Here is a 16,957-nt window from a genome sequence, read left to right as displayed (position 1 = left end):
ATTACTGTGATGATTAAGTGGAGCAAAATATGTAAGGCCCTTAAAACATGTCTAGAACATAATACCCAGTATTATATATAATAATAACTCACTTGTTTTTCTGATTGAAAAATTCACAATAGATCCAAGGCAAGAGCAACTAAAGTATTCCAAACTATAGTTGCCTTGTAATTACTGGACTGCCCTTTGTCAGGAATTGCAGATACACGACATCTCAGGTTACGGTAGAAGAGGGGAACCAACCAATCCCTCTCTTCTACTGTTGTGCCCAAATCCAAAGGAACTGGAGATCCTTCCTGGCAACCTCTGGACACCTTGGTAGGAAACCATGCTCCATCTGCGGTGATACAGTGTTCTGAACAATGACAGCACCTAATATAAACCAAAACATCCTGAATGACAAGCCTGGGAATCCCAACTCCTTCGTTCTTTAAAGAAATCCTAAATCCGTGACCTGCTACCATCCTTGGCAGATTAATATAAGCACAGTAACACATTTGTTATTAGAATGGTATGCACAACTCATGCACAGGTTGGAGGTTCGCTGTATATTTTCATTATACAAAAACATTCAGGTAGAATCCCTTAGGTTTTAGCTGGGAAATTTGGGAGGCCAAAACAGGTCCTCAAGCCAGTGAAGTTCAGTTTTACAGCATTATGCCTGTTGAGTAAAAGAGAACATGTTTTTAGACAGTCTAAGAAGTGCTGTGCTCTCTGCAAGCTTCCTTCATTTATTGCTCTAATCAGCAATCCAATGTACACAAGACAAGATTTCAAACTAAAGCGTGTTCTCTGGGGTCTGTGTTGCTGCCTTAGAGGTTGTTATTAGGATAGAAGAAAGGTCTTGGGTTTGGAAAGTCTTGCCTTTGAATTTTGGTGGTCACTGACTCTCAAACAGGAAAACGGAGCGTTCCTATTAATTTAAAACAAAGATCATTATAATTGTAAAAAATAAGCAGGAGGCAGATTTGGTGTTTTTTATCATGGTTCTCTCTGGATGTTATGCCTTGGACAGGTTTGGAGAACACAAATCATATTTTAAAAAGCCAGCACGGAACAACTAGGAGGCACAGCAGCCTTCCCGCGATGCTGCATGTGCCTGCTGACAGCCCCATCCCATCTCCACATATTAGCTGGTACAGCTAAGTGAGTGATGCTGCATAGATATGAGGACTGGTGTTGTTAGGAATCATAGCTACTACAATATAATTAGTAACCCATTCTGGGTCCCATTCCCAGGTGGGAAGAAAAACCAAAGGGATAGAAAAAGAAATATATTTCAGACTCAGAAACAATGCTTGTCGTTGACAAGGTTTTGCTATGAGGAAGCTCTCGACAATTTCATCCTCCTGACACTGGCATGCAGCCAGCTGGCATTTCTGTGGGCTACACTGAGAACCAGTGAATACCATGTGGGCGGTTGTCAACATTAGAAACAAGAAAAATAGAGAGGAAAAATGCATTGAGAGTTAGAACATCAACTTTCAGGGACTTTTTATTTCTGCCCAGATGGCACAAATATTCCTGGGCATTGGAACTTACACAATAGGCATCCCTGGATAATAATTATAAGAGCTTTACAATTTATAAAGTACCCTTATGTGCCTAGGATCGACTCAAAGTCAGGACTCCGGCCCCGGAGAACGATTCAGTTGTGGTCAGGTGTGCTGACCTTCTCACACAGCTGCGGGGGCTTTGTTGTTGCTACTTTATTTGCACCCTAAACAAGCACTAGAGTCAAGTAAAATGGGAATATGAAATCTTGAGAGTGATGCAACAAGTACTTGCGTGGTACAGCACATGGTGGGTTACCATTATCTCTTAGAGGAGAATAAACCACTCATTAGTTATATTCAAATGTCAGAAATGTCTAATGGGGTTATTTTGGCTTCTAGACCCTGGATGATATGTAGCCTTAAGCAAAACTGACCTTCAGTCTAGACGTCCTACTTATCATGGTGCAGTCTGGGTTCAGTTCTGTTTTCTTTCTCTCATATTTGACAGGAGGACAAACGTAACACTGGTATTTATAAACCTGATATTTATGGATCATTTATGTGCCAAGTAGTCTTCTAATTTCTTGATATGTTAAAATGAGCTTCTGTACATTATAAAATTTAGCCTGTGAAACCGCCCTATGTGGTAGGTATTTTTACTATTCTCATTATTATGGCTCTCATTTTTTTGGATGAAAAAATCAAGGCAGGGGCGCCTGGGTGGCTCAGTGGGTTAAGCCGCTGCCTTCGGCTCAGGTCATGATCTCAGGGTCCTGGGATCGAGTCCCAAATCGGGCTCTCTGCTCGGCGGGGGTCCTGCTTCCCTTCCTTTCTCTCTGTGATCTCTTACCTTCCTCTCTCCTACTGTGATCTCTCTCTGTCAAATGGATGGGTAAGATCTTTAAAAAAAAAAATCAAGGCAAAAGGGGGCTCACATCACACCCATGAGAGATGCATTATACCTGTTCAGTAAAAGATAACATGTTTTTAGACAGTCTAAGACGTGCTGTGCTCTGTGCAATCTTCCTTCGTTTATTGTGGATGAGAGATGCTGCCAAAATTCCGACCTTCCCCTTTTAATGGTCTCCCAAACCCCACTCTCCATGTATCTGAGATAAGGCAGGCAAAAAAATGAACAGAGTGCCCCTGCACATCAGAAATTATTGCATGAATGGTGGCTACCAATATTAGCATACTTAGTATCATCACTATTACTATTATTATTATGAACCTTTCTCCTATCATTTTCTTGGACCTCTCAGAAAAGGAGACTCCATTTGTTTCCAGAACAAGCTAAACTGTGCAGCATCAGCACCTGAAAACAAGTCAGGAGTGAGGATTGTCCTGCCGACACCTCAGCAGAGTAAGAGATTTGTATGATCTCAGTGATGCAGAGAAGATCCCTTCACATGCATCTACTTGGGAAGATGGCATCCATCTCCAGTGTCATGAAATAAAGCATTGACTTCCACTGTTATGTCTCACTCAGGAGCACACTCAGGGAAGATGGGTGTGTGGAGGTGAGGTGCACCTAGACAGTACAAATGCAAGGAAGGGAAGGGAAGTTACATGGCTTGCATGTCTCCTCATAATAAATCATGAATGTGACACAAGGGCAGTGGAAACCCCAGTAGACGGTTGGCGATTCAGGCCCAGCTCTAACAGGTGTTAAAGAGGTAGTAACAGTAGGAGGCAAGTGGCTTTTGTTACTGGTCAGGATAGAGGACCTTCTATGTCTTCCCATCGCCTCCTTTGTTTTAAGCCAGAAGGCCACTAGAGGATACAACTTTCCTTTTCAAAATATTGACCCCAGGGATATGCAAATAATAATGTCCTCACTATACCACCCATTAAGCTTATAGGGAGCATGGAAGTTTGCCTTGCTCCCTTCCTTATGGGCAATGATACGTATGTCTGAGAGCTTTGCGTTCTGCTGAGTACAGTACACTCTCTCTATGTCATCCAAGTCCATATCCACTTTTCCATCAGCCTTAGGCTTATGATGGAGAAAAGGGGGAATCAGCTAAGCTTCTATCCCCCTGCCCTAGCTATGTATGCAATGGTTGCAATAAGATAACTGGTGAAAAGTGTATGTAAGGGGCCAAGGGCCATCCATGCCCTGGCCCAAAAATACCAACTATTTGTTGGTAACACTTACATTTTTATTTCCAGCACAGCCTTCTTTTATGAAAATCAGACTCACATACCTAAATACAAACTCATCCTTTCTCTTGGGATGTCGAAATTCAATGTCTTCAAAATGGAACTTTGGACTTCTGTTCCAAAAATGTACTTTTCTCACAATCTTATCCATGTCATTGAAAGGAAACTCCCTTTCTTCTCAACACATGCAAACACACACATTTACACCAAGAGTTAATAGAGGAGAAAATAAATTTTGATCCAACCTGTGAATTTAGATCTAAAAGTTTAATTATTCTCTTAAGAATGCTCAGTCTCATCTGGTCTAACAGTCCCCTTTTGGGAATTCAAATTATGTTACCCTCCCCCTGCAACTTGTAAAAATCTTGTTAGAGTATATGCATGACTGTAGCTAATACGACCTAGTGCTAGTGCCAGGGAGAGAATCTACAAATAACCTAGTGTCCTCTGTTGTGAATGGTCTGTTCTGCTCCATGAACTCAAGCTATAGAGGTATAAGGCTTCTTTCTCATATTTTTTGGAAAATGAGATTCTGGCATTCATTGCCAGAGTCCATGGTCCTAACCATTTAAATCCCTTCCCCTCTGACTCATCTTGGAGTCTCCGACTCCTCAGCACAACCTCTGACAATCTTCTGGCCTCTCAGTGTCTCCCTAGCCCCACACAGGAAAATTCCTTTAAACCTCACAAAGGCCAAGGGGAGCTATTGATGCTCCCCCAAGCTCATCCCAAAGAGTGATGGCACCATTACTTATAAACTGAGATTGTAAAGGTTGGTTGTTATAAGAGCCTTCAGACCCTCTCCACTCCATGCTATTAGCATGCACATTCTCAGGATCTCAAAATTATTTGGATTCTTTTGTTTTTTTTTTTTACTTTTGAAATATATATGAACTTTTTTAAAAAATTTTTTATATTTTATAAACATATATTTTTATCCCCAGGGGTACAGGTCTGTGAATTGCCAGGTTTACACACTTCACAGCACTCATCATAGCACATACCCTCCCCAATGTCCATAACCCCACCCCCCTTCTCCCAACCCCCCTCTCCCCAGCAACCCTCAGTCTGTTTTGTGAGATTAAGAGTCACTTATGGTTTGTCTCCCTCCCAATCCCATCTTGTTTCATTGATTCTTCTCCTACCCACTTAAATTATTTGGATTCTTAAGCTCCCTTGCACCAAAGAGTTGTGGATCCCACTGAAGGGCAGAAAGACCACCTCGCTGTAACTCAAACCACCCCTTCCCCAATCTTCCTGGAATAGAAGGCATCAACTTCTGGCTTTTCATTTACTTTTCCCCATGGCCTCTTTCCATGCCAGGGCAGTGAGTCTCATGGCCCAGCCAGCAGAGACAGAAGGGCAATTCTCTTTAACAAAATGAAACAGCATGCTTTAAATCCCTTAAATTTGGTTCTTGGAAGGTTAAACGAGAGATAAAAGAATGGGTAACAAGCTTTATCTTGCTTTTAAAAAAATCTGGATTTTGGGCGCCTGGGTGGCTCAGTGGTTAAGCCGCTGCCTTCGGCTCAGGTCATGATCTCAGGGTCCTGGGATCGAGTCCTGCATTGGGCTCTCTGCTCAGCAGGGAACCTGCTTCCCTCTCTCTCTCTGCCTGCCTCTCCGACTACTTGTGATCTCTCTCTGTCAAATAAATAAATAAAATCTTTTAAAAAATATCTGGATTTCAAAATCATTATCTTAACACAAAAATCATATTTAACTGCTTGTGCTCTCTTTATGTCAAATAAATAAATGAAATCCTTAAAAAAAAAAAAAAAGAGGAAGGTAGAGAGGGAGAGTAGGAGGGTTATCCATACTTCAACTTCCCAAAGACAATTACACGTTTAGTAGAGTCACTACTGTGATTTCTTGATCCTCTATATGTGTCAAAAATTGACTTCAAAAATTGACTTATGTTAGGCTCAAAAATTTAAAAAACAAAAAGCTTTATAGGAGACAGAAGCAAGGTGTTAGTTAAGACAGATCTCTGTAGTCATATTGCTGGGTTCACAAAATGATTGTGCATAAGTGCTCAGAAGTGTTAGCTCTCGTGGTTATTATTACCATTGAAAGTTTCCTTTAACACATCTAACCATCTCCATGAACTTCCCACCGCATTATGTAACAAGACATAAGTACATTTTATCCCAACTAGTAAGTTAAGCCTGATCCATTGATTTTAAAAATACCTTAGGTAACTATACCCTTCACATAAATAGTCTTCAGATTCTAAAGCGAATACTTAACAATATGGGAAAATTAAGAGGTTGTACCTGTACTATGATTACAAATACACAAAATTAAGCAAATGACAGAACTCTAAAATAAATACCGAAAGAGAGACAGAGAAAGTTTATTGTATGGATGAATGTTAAGAGTATTGCTAATAATCAATTCTTAAATTCTTTCCACATTAAAATACATAATTACTTTGACATTTAAAAAATAAATAAGCACAACAATTTCCCTCCCCACCTCTGCCACAGACCACAAATACATACACATACACAGAGAATGAGGTCTTCTTATTTAAATGGTATCTTTTACCAAATAGTAAACTCCATAAGGGCTTTTATGCATCTTTTTACTTCTAGTGCTCAGCACAATGCCTGTGAAATAGTAGGTACTCAATAAACACTTGTTGAGCATCTCTAAAATATTGATCAGGGCCTTAACTGGACTTTTAATAGCATCACTCAACCCTGAAGAAAACACGTTTGTGTTTTGTCTTTTGGCAGTGACACAGATAACCACTAAAAGCTAACAATTACTGTGCAACAATTCCAGGTAAGGCACTGGGCTAGCATTTAACATGTGTCCTCCCCTTCAATATATCTGATAACCCCCATGAGTTGGTGTTTTCTTCTTCATTTATTTATTTTATTGTTTTATTTTTATCTTTTTACAGATGAAGAAAAAAAGAAAAAGGGCCAGAAAATTTGAGTTGTGTGCCAAGGTCAAACAGCTAATAATAAGTTGCAGACTTGGAATTCCACTCTGCCTGACCCCTAAGCTGGTACTCTTGACAGCAGACTATTTGGCCTCTCCAATCAATGCTTCGTGGACTCAAGTACTCTACATAGAATTCACACAGGAGTAAGTAGATTGTTGATGACAGCTCTTTTCTGAGTTGTTACCGTTCAACATGGTAGCCACCAGGCACATGGCAACTGAGTGCTTGAAATGTGGCTGGTCCCAGCTAAGATGTGCTGTACGTGTGAAATAGAAATCAGATTTTGAAGGTCTAGTACAAAACAAAGAATATTAAATATCTTGTTAATAATTTTTATTTTGATTATATATCAAAACAGTATTTTGGATGTGTTAATTTTACCAATCTAAATAAAGTTGGAGTTTAGTCAATAGTACTGTACCAATGTTAATTTCTTAGTTTTGATAACTTTACCATGGTTTATGCAGGATCCTAAAATTAAGAGGAGCTGTATGAAGTGTTGCACTCTTTTTGTGAGTTTTTAAAGTCTAAATTTAATTCTAAATATAAAGTTTGAAAATTAGTTCTGTTTCTTTCTACTTTTTTCCAACGTGACTTCTAGAAACTATAAAAGTGCCACCTATGTGGCTCACATCAGATTTCTGGTGGCTGGTGCTACAGCAGAGCATCAAGGTACAGGGGGAACCACAATAACATCTCTGCAGCCCTGAACTATCAACTGTGGTGTTTAGAGATAGCTTAGTTTACTTAATACGCAGTTTTACTGTTGGAAAGCTAATTGGGCCATCAGTTAATGCAGCACCATAACACCACTAAACCAAGGTGAGTAATGATTTGCATTCATAGGTCATCTAGTCAATCTATGATTCCAGGCAGAAATACACTAACATTCTTCCTGGAAGACAGTCCTATTCCTCCAAATCTCCTGTAGACATCTCCACCGCCTCCCTCAGGAAACTGCTCTGGGTCTTTGTAGCATTAAAGTCAAGAAATGTCTCCTTTTCGCATTATTAAGTAAATATGATGAGTTTATGGCTTTTAATTATTTCTTTACATGCCCTAGACTTGTAAAGGAGATGAACTACCAAAAAAAAAAAAAAAAAAAAAAAGTCTGAGGGCAGAGAATATGTTATGCTTTATGTGCTTGCCTGAAAGTGCTGTGAGTTAATGCTCACACTTGAATAATTATACTAAGAATAGTTAAGTTTAGGGAAATGAGAAAGAAAATGCTTTAAAAAAATCTTCCATTTGCACCTTTGTGGAGACCAGGATATGAAATAATAAGCTCAGCAAAATTAATAATTCTCATTAGATCACTGCTGTTCTGTATCTGTAACAGCAGGGTGTGGTGGGGGCAGTAGAACATCATTAGCCTCTGAATCAGGTGACCTGCATCCTAGTTCTGCCTCTGCCTAACATGGAGCCCAACCTGTGAATCCTCTGCAAGTTCATCTGTAAAATAAGTAGATAGGATTAGATGGCTATTTTTCAAATCACAATGTCACCCCACTGGTAGGTCATGAAATCAATTTCATGGGTCAAGACCAGCTTTCCTTAAAATGAAACAGAATAAAAAAATAGCAGAGTTCAGTGCACATATTAAAGATCAACATTGTCTCATGAAACTGTTGTCCTGTGTATATTTTGTATAGGGATATGGTGTACATATGAGTATATGTGTTACAGATACAGTTATAACTTCAGTTTTGTATGCTGGTTCATGATATAAGACATTTTCTACTTTGGATAACCATAAAATTGTTTGAGAAACACTATTTTAAATGATGTCTAAGGTTCCTCATCTCTCTGAAGTATGCTTTAAACTAGAAATGAACCATCTACAAGCAATGGGTGGAACACCTGATGCTCCTCAGTCTCCACCAGAACAGTCAGGAGACAACTCTAAGACCCCTCAAGTTGTCCACCATAAGTCCTTCCCCCCTGTACACACCTGAAACTTCTTCATCTCCTAGGAGGTAAACCAGGGCTGGCCCTGTCATTTGCTTTAACTACTATGATGTCACAGAAGTGATGTTCTGGGACAAGTCCTGGTCAAGAAGACTGAACATTTCTACCTTTCTTGGAAGCCAGGTACCATGGAAGGCATTAGACTTCTCTCAGACCATGATGTGGAGAGAAAGCTCAAGTCCACCACACGAAGAGGCCATGTGGAGAGATTCCAGACCGGCTCCCAGCTGTTCCAGATATTTGAGAGGAGTTCCAGACATGTAAATAAAGACACCATCTCCTCTTCTCCAGCCCAAACAGACGCCAGATAGAGGAGAACCATATCACTGAGCTCAGTCCAGATAGAAAAATGAGGAGAAATGATAAGTTGTTTTAAGCCACTAAGTTTTGTGGTAGTTTGTTACAAAGCAATAGATTACCTGACAATATCCACACAATTGTTTTAAGATTGTGTTGGACCACAGGGGGCGCTGTGCTTTTTAAATTGTAACAAGACCTCAGTTTATTCTGAAGACCTTATTTCACAGCATTCAATGTCAATATTTAGCATTTCTTGGGAACGCTGGAAAATCATGGAAAATGAAAGGCAAATTGCCACACTCTGCTAGGAACGTAGGGAATCTGCTGGATGTAGGATAAGGTCGTAAGAGCTGAGAAAGTCCATTACATTCATGTAAATAAAGGATTGGAAACATCCCCAGATCTGCCATGTTGTTACATTTGCTGGAGTGTGGTCAGAGATGAATATTCTGGGAGGCAAATGGAGAAGGAAATCTATGCTTTTAGACTTTTCTCCTGACACACAACTGTATGGACAAAAGTGAAAACAGAAACATAGCAAATTATTCGCAAGTGACAGCCCTTTCATTTGTGGCCACAGCTGCTGCTAAGGACCACCACTGCCTCAGCTTGATCCAATTACTGCACTGTGTACCTTATCACACCGCTTCGTTTTGTTCCTCTCCTGTCCTAGGATCTGTGCCTCATTAAGATAAGATCTGACAGGCGCGGTCAATGCTCAGTCAGAGCTGGTGGCTTCTCTCTATTTGGGCACAACTGCAAGTTCCATGGACTTATATTCAGTCACACAAAAGGGAGGGCGTTCTTTCCTGGTGAGGTTTTCATTTCCTCTGCTGTTATTTATCCCATCCTGGACGTCTAAGCAAGTAAAATTTCCCAGGCTTTGTTTCCACCCCCCCTTTTTTTAATCAAAAACATCTCATCCCCCTCACGTCCCTTTTCGTGAAGCTAAAGGGCTGTTCTTGATTAGAAAAATATCTCTAATGAGGAGGCTATAAATTCACATGGTGTTTTGTGACATGGGTCAAAATGTTCTCCTGTATTTTAGTCTTCTCGCTGTTCTTGCAATGAGCCATAAATAACAATAAGTGATAATACAGGCTCTTGTTGAGAAAATTCAGCTCCTTCAACTTTCGTGGGCTTGATTTCCTTTCAAACTGACAAGGACTCAGTTCCTGACTGTCTGCCTTCATTTATCCTTTACACTTTGGATCTGCCTTTTTACTGGTTCTCAGCATCATCCATCTGGGAATAAAATATATCTACATGTGAAACAAAAGGGCACTCCCTCACTGGTATTTGTTTCACATACGACATATTTATTTTAGTGACAAAGTCCAGTGATTAAAGGCATAGTTAGACCAGAGTTACATGAGTAGGAAAAGAATTGAAGTGATCCCCTGGTTCCTCGGGCAAAAGTAGCAGGAGAGAGAGGTCCCAAGAGCCTGGGAGGTTCTGCCTGAATTATCCAGATCATGGCTTCACCCCTTTACTTTGACAGTGGAGACCTGGACTAAAATTATGTAAGCCAACAGAGGTTTATTTAACTGATTTTTAAACATTCCATGAATAGTGACAGAAATGAATGTGAACGGAGACACTTGTCAGGATGGAGGAAGAGGCCTGATCCCATCTCTTTGATGTTTGTGGGGAATTCATGAGGTGCTATAGGCGAAAATTCGTGAGGTGAATGAAAAGGACAAAGAGAAAACGATTCCAGTTTGATTGGCCCCTTCTCCACCCAACCTCTGAACTTTGGAGTGCTAGAAGTCTTCAAGCTAGACCTTATCCTCTTTTCTATCTACATCCTCTCCTTGGCTAACTGCACTCCACCCCCGCGATTTCGAGCACTTTTTATACTCCCAAATTTATAGCTCCAGCGAGGACCTCCTTCTGAAAGCACATTTGACAAGGGATTGCAGAAATAGCTGCTTTTTTTTTTTTCCCCCTAATCCTGCTCCTACTTCTTCTATCTCTACTACCAATAGCTAACATTTATTGAACACTGTCAATGCCATGTACTATACTTAAACATGAATAGGCCTGCTCCCCTTGATTCTAACAAGTCTAAGCACTAGCATCTGTAATTACCTTCCCCTTTTTTTTTTTTTTTTTTGATAAGGAAACTGAGACTTGCACAGGTTACATGCATTGGCCAGTGTTTCACAGTTAATGAGGGATCAAACTGGGATTAGAAGGCACACCTGTTTGATTCTCCACCCTCTATGGTATGCTGCATCTCTCTTTGTGTTTACTATTTCTTCTGCACGTTTGTGAGTTAGCATATGCTCTTTGAATTGTTATCATTGTCATCATCACCACCATTATTTTATCATTAAGTATTGTTTCTTCCCTCCCTTAATGCCAGCCCTTACGGCGGGACCCTGTCTGGTGTCTCTACACGCTTAGTTGCAGCAAAGCCTTGCATGGTACATCATTACACTGGTTGAGTTTCACAGAAATACAACATTACAATTAATATCCTGCCTAGAAGGCTAAGTCAAGAGGTTTAAAAGAGGATCTTTACTAATCAAGGTTTTAACCCGTTACTCAGGTCTTTTAAAAGCTATAGAACATGTTGTCCATGCTACACCTGATTTATAGGGGGATAACAAGATTCTGCAGCTTCCTCTCCAGAATTCACTTTACAGAGCTAGACAGAAACTAAATATTAAATGCAGGTCAGATTCCCTCAACTCTGCAAATTGTAGTTGGGAGGTCATCAGGCCAAAATCTAGGAGACCAATCTAGAAAGCCTTTTGAGGGTAGGGATTTATTATTTGTGGGACAAAAGATGTAATCAAAAGACTTGTCCCTAAGACTACTGGGGATCAGCCTCTTGTCTTAAAGACTGTTTTTTTTTTCTTTCTGTTTTTAGCTTTTGTCACATTGTTCTGTCATTTAGTGTCATATGGGGCAAGTTCTCTTTTCCTTTGTAACTAATCATTGCTGACATGTAGTTAAAAAATCTTTTACTCCAGAGGATCTGCCCATGGTGTTTTAGGTCAACCTCACCCCGGGTGAAAATACCATACATGGTGTTTCGGAGCCTGGGATCTGAACATACAACAAGCTTGTTGTATGCTGACACTTTATAGTACATTAGGCTGGGTCATCTTTCACTGAGGTGAATGTGCTGTCCAACGGACTACAGCAAGCATATCACTGGCTTTGTTCAAAGTGCTTCTGGATGCAGCAAATCAAAGGGGAACTCGTCGACTCTCCACCTCCTGCTTAGCCCTTGGGAAAGGCTTCAGTATGGTAACTGGCTTTCTCTTGACTTTTTGAGGTAGTTACCCAAGAGTTCAAAAACACTGTGAAGCCATGTGGCTTTTGGTTCTGAATTCTTTTCTGGTTATTGATTGTCAGTATAAAGAAATGCAATGTTAAAATTGTTTTTTAATAATCAGGGTTATCGAGATAAAATTTGCATACAGTAAGACTCACCCTTCTTGGTGGACCGCTCAATGAGTTTTGACAGATGTATCCGGTAGTGTGACCATCATCACGTTCGAGACAGAGCTGTTCCCTCCCCACAAAATATTCCTAGGCCCTCCTCGTCATCAACCCTTATTCACAACCAGGCCCATCACAACTGGACTGGTCTCCACCTTTATAGATCATCTGTAGAGCATTAAACAATATGCAGTTTTTTTGAATCTGGCTTTTTAAAACTTACCATATTGTATTTGAGACTCATCCATGTCGGCGTGTCTATCAGAATTTTGTTTCTTTTTATTGCAGAAGAGTATTCCATTATAAAGATGTGCCATGGTTTGTCCATTAACCAGTTGAAGGACATCTGGTTTTTTGGTAATTATGAATAAAGCCACTATAAGTATGCATGTATGGCGACCATAGGTTTTTATTTGGGGGGGGTAAACAAGGATTGCTGGTGATATGGTGAGGATGTGCTTAACTTTGTAAGAAATGGTGTGTTTTCCTAAGTGGCTGTGCCCTTTTGCATTCCCAACCAGCGATTTATCAGAGTCCTAGTTGCTCTGTATCCTCCTTAGCGTTTGGCACTAACAGTTTATTGATAAACTAACAGTTTATCGTTTTTTTTTACTCTTTAGCCATTTTAGCTGGTGTGCATTGACGCCTCATTGTGATTGTAACTTGCATTTCCATTAAGGCTAATAATATTGTGCAACTTTCATGTGGTTATTTGCCATTTTTATAGCTTCCTTGGTAAAGTTTTAATTCCAATGTTTTGCCCATGTTTCAGTTGAGAGTTGGTTTACAAATTATTGAATTTTGAACATTCTTTATATATCCCAGATGCAAGTCCATGACAGTTAAGAGACATTAGAAGCCTAGCAAAAGCCAGAGTACTTACACTTTTCGAGTTATAAGTTGTAAAAGTAATCAAATGTAGCTATGGATTCCCTTGAAAATGTGGCTCTTCCTTTAATTTTGGGAAGACATCATTTAGTGAAGCAAACCATCCAGGGCTCAGCACTTGATTCTCTCTCTCACACTTATCTCCTTGGTGATCTCATCCAGTCTATGGCTCTAAACACCATCTCTATGCAAATGATCTCTAAATTTGTATCTCCAGTCTGACCTCCAGATTCATATTTCTAACTCTGGATTCATATCTCCAACTGCCTACTTGCCATCTCTGCCTAGAATTAAATGAACATGTTCCATGTAGCACGTCCCAAGATGCACTCCTATTCTGCCACCTCAACCTGCTTGGCTTGAGTTGTCCTTATCCCATTCGGTGGTAAATTTAGCCTTACTGTTACTCAGGTCAAAAACTCTGAAGTTGCTCTTAGCCCCACTCTTTCTCTTGCAGTCTGCATCCAATGCATCTGCAATGATGTTGTCTCTACCCTGAACATACATGAAGAATATGATTACTTCTCAAAATTTCCACTGCGACCATCCTGATTCAAGTCACTGTTAACACCTACCTGCATTTTACTGCAATATTTACCCAAAAGGTCTTTCTGCTTCCCTTCTTTCTTTTCCTCCCAGTCGCCATCCCATAGGCAACACACCAACCACGGTGCCAACTAAAAGCATAATTCAGGTAATTGTATGCCTCTACTTAAAACCCCAAAGTAGTAAAAGTCAAAGACAATGTCCTCAACAAAGCTCTGCATGATCTGTTCCCTCCCCCATGATCTCCCCTTCTTTTCTGAAAACACTTCAGGGCTCTGTTATTATCATTGAATTCCAGCATCATATTTTCCACATAATTTAAAATTAAATGGCACAAATAAGTAGGTACATTACTAATGCCAAGTACACAGTGAGTCAATAGTAAAGCTAAAAACAGAGTTTAGCACCTTACCCACTTCTAATACTATATTCTAACTGCTAGATATTCTAACTTCCCAGAGGCTATAATAGCCTTGTTTAAAAAAAAAATCGCTACAATTATTAATTACTGTTTTCTGAGTACTTTGCGTACATCTTCTTTAATCTTCACAGCAACTCTACAAGGTGTTTATAATTGTACTCATTCTTACGGAGGTAAGCCTGAGACTCAGGACTGCAGGGGATTTCCTTCAGGTCACACAGCGAAGTCTAGAGGAGAGCTTGGGGCTGGGGGGGCAGGGTGCCCAAGCCCCAGACCTCATCTTGTTACTGCCTCATCCTCTCTCTTTCACCAAAAGTAGGTCAAAAAATTGAAGAAAAAATACAAATATTTCTAGGTTTTTCCTTAGTTTCTTATAAAAAAGATATCAAAGGTAAACATTTTTTATGCTTTGTAATTCTATCTTCAAGATATTCCGTACATGTTTCTGCCTTCCTTTATTATTTTTCTTCTTCTTTGCCCATGCCTAAGTAGGTGGCAAAGGCCTTATAGCCCTGGGAGAATATACTGCCAGTGAAAATCCTGAAACTGTAAAGAGAATAGTGAATTTACAAGAGATGAATCAAGTTCTCCTACCTTGGAAACCAGCCAGCCTAATCGATATATAGATTTACTTGGCTTTATGTGCTAAATGTTCCTGAGAAGTTGTCTATAAAATAAATATTTGTATATGAAAATCATATATTCACTCTGCCTTCCTTTGTGATTTTAGAAATGTGTTCCCAAACGCACAAAAGAAAAATGTTTGTCCCGATATATTACAAAATGATGCTGAAGCCAAACACGCACTTGGACGAACAGTCTGACTGTCAACACCACTCGTGCAAGAAGTTCATCAAACAGACAACCAATCCATATGATCATTGATACTCCTGCAAAAGCACAACTATGTCAAAATACACAATCAATTCCCGCTCAAATATTTAAACAGCCTTCCTAAGCTGTGATGCTCGATGTTTAATAAAACCCGATGGAAATACCTGGAAATACTTGCAGGAGAGTTGTTAGGCACCCTTAACTTCGCAGTTAAATTGCTACTATGCCTTTAACCAGCCGCGCACTCCTTTACCAGTCAATAAAAGTTGGCTAAACTTAATGAGCATCTAATTGATAAAGAAATTCTATGTCTCTTACCTGATAAGAACAGTTGTAGTGTACTGAGATAAGAGGAAGCTTCTTTCCACCTCTGTAAAACTCTGAAAACTTTAGAGGGAGATGTTAGGTATATAAATCAGAATGTGTCCTCACAGGTTAGCTAGCTACATAAATGCCATTCTGTGCAACTGGGGGAAAACATATTTGGGAGGATCCTGATTGCCTCCTCTACAAAAATGTGCATACTAATGACAACCTCATAGAATCATCCATAGAATTAAATATTAATTTACTCATGTGTCTCATCTAATTTTACCCTTATCAATCATGAGAAGTATCACAATCTGACAGATTTGGAAGCTAAAACTTGGGAGGGTTTAAGTCAGTTGGTCAATGTTAGGCAGCTAGTAAGATTTGAATTAAGGTCTTCAGACAGAGTCTGTGTTATCCTTTTTAGTGGGGCAATTAGTTTATCGTAGTCCTTCAAATAAATTTATACATGTAATGACAAATTTATTGATCACTAAATAAGTATTTTTCCATGGATGAATGAATATAGTAAGTGTGTAAATGCAAGTACTTGTGTACATAGTGTGTGCAGGTTTATGTTACAGAAACTCTATCATTACCTATTACAACCAGTGGGACAGAATGAGTCCTGAATAGAAAGTTACCACACATAACCAATTATCAAAGAATTAGAAGAAACAAAAGCACTTAAATATCACTAGTTGTATGCTAAATATAGCTTCCCTTTTTTTTGTCAGTTTTCCTAGACAAATTTTATTTATTTAACTAAGAGCTACTGGCTTTGGAAAATTTTCATCAAGCCAGACTATTCAGTGCAGAAACAAATGCGTCTGTGCTTCACAATCACATATTTCTGAAAAATAAAGCCATTGAAATTATAAATATGGGCAAACATTGTCAAATTTTCTAATATAATGTGAGAAAATGCTTGTATTGTTACTAAAGCATTTGAATTATTAATAGATCTGTTTTTAAGAGTGTTGACATTTTGGCTGGTTTGAATGGCCCTTAATGGAGTGGGGATTTTACATTCTGGCTAGGTTGGCAGGCCAATTTACAGGTACCCGTCTAGATACACAAAAGCCATTATCAGCCAGGGCAGAGAATTCCCAGTGAGGGAACCCTTTCGTTGCCACCATTGGTGATAGTGACTGTTTGCAGTCTTCTCAGCTCAGGGTCTCCCTAATGAGGTAGAGACTGACCAAAATGAAAAGAACACAACTCTTCAGATCAGGAGTTCTTGATTCAAATCCCCATTTTTATGTTTATTGTTCCATTCAATATTTACTTTCATTAAAAAGATACTGGTCACTTTCTTAGGTGGTATCAAAATAAAGACCAGTGATTAGCTATAGATAACTCAATATCCCAACCAGCCTTCTCTCCTCCTTGCTGGATCCTTCTGTGTGGAGTGGGGATAGGGAGAGCTTTCATTTCAAAAACTATATTAGCAAACTGCATGGAGTAGTTTCTGACCAAGGAGAAGGAGCAGTCTCTGCATTTCTGGGTCACAGACCAGTCAAGTATAAAAAGGTTTCTATTCCTGTTTTTGAACAGAGCAATAGTAGATGGGTAAGTGAGTGACCTGTTCATTCCCCTTGGCTCTGAGTGTCCCATCGC

At 39.6% G+C, this 16,957-nt stretch overlaps 1 long non-coding RNA gene across 1 annotated transcript; it reads left to right on the top strand.

Moving 5' to 3' along the window:
- The first annotated feature begins 8,676 nt into the window (after positions 1 to 8,676).
- Positions 8,677 to 15,217, top strand: LOC309842201. Its single transcript, XR_014299554.1, has 3 exons — positions 8,677 to 8,843; positions 12,628 to 12,696; positions 14,925 to 15,217. It is a non-coding gene; the product is annotated as an uncharacterized lncRNA (long non-coding RNA).
- Positions 15,218 to 16,957: the final 1,740 nt, after the last annotated feature.

This window comes from Mustela nivalis, assembly GCF_964662115.1.
Source record: "Mustela nivalis genome assembly, chromosome: 10".
NCBI classification, from domain to species: domain Eukaryota; kingdom Metazoa; phylum Chordata; class Mammalia; order Carnivora; family Mustelidae; genus Mustela; species Mustela nivalis.
This window is presented reverse-complemented; position numbering and strand designations above follow the sequence as displayed.